The sequence below is a fragment of the Pteropus vampyrus genome, unplaced genomic scaffold, assembly GCF_000151845.1.
Source record: "Pteropus vampyrus isolate Shadow unplaced genomic scaffold, Pvam_2.0 Scaffold90, whole genome shotgun sequence".
NCBI classification, from domain to species: Eukaryota; Metazoa; Chordata; class Mammalia; order Chiroptera; family Pteropodidae; genus Pteropus; species Pteropus vampyrus.
Window position 1 is genome coordinate 1,992,046 of NW_011888871.1, and position 387 is coordinate 1,992,432.

Genomic DNA, 387 nt, shown 5'->3' on the forward strand with positions numbered 1-387 from the left:
CTGCGCATAGGCCAGGGGGTCGGCATGTGGCTGTCCTCCGGAGCTGCCCCGCCCCACTTCCAGCGGGGGAGTACGTGTGTGCCACTGTGCAGGCCCCTTCCCCGCCCCGCCTATCCGTGGAGGGAGGCTGGCGAGGTGGCCTCAGGGGCTTCGACCTCACAGCGAGGTCCTGCCCAAGGCCACAGTCATTCGAATCCAGGTCGAGCTCTGTCTTAAGTCCTACTTGGTGTCCCAGCTCCAGATGTGGCAGGACCTCCAGGGCTGGGGACTCAGGAGGAGCATTGAGCCTGGAGGGGGGTCACGTTCCAGCTTCTCAGCCCCCACCTTCTCCACTGTTCAGGGTGTCCACCAGCTGGTCAGCCCCCAGCCCGCAGGGGCAGAGTTGCC

General features: G+C 66.1%; 1 protein-coding gene across 1 annotated transcript in view; it reads left to right on the top strand.

Annotated features, from left to right (window-relative positions):
- The window catches only part of SLC29A4 (solute carrier family 29 member 4), a 12,514-nt gene that overhangs the window by 427 nt on the left and 11,700 nt on the right, over nt 1-387 (top strand). The window lies entirely within an intron of this gene.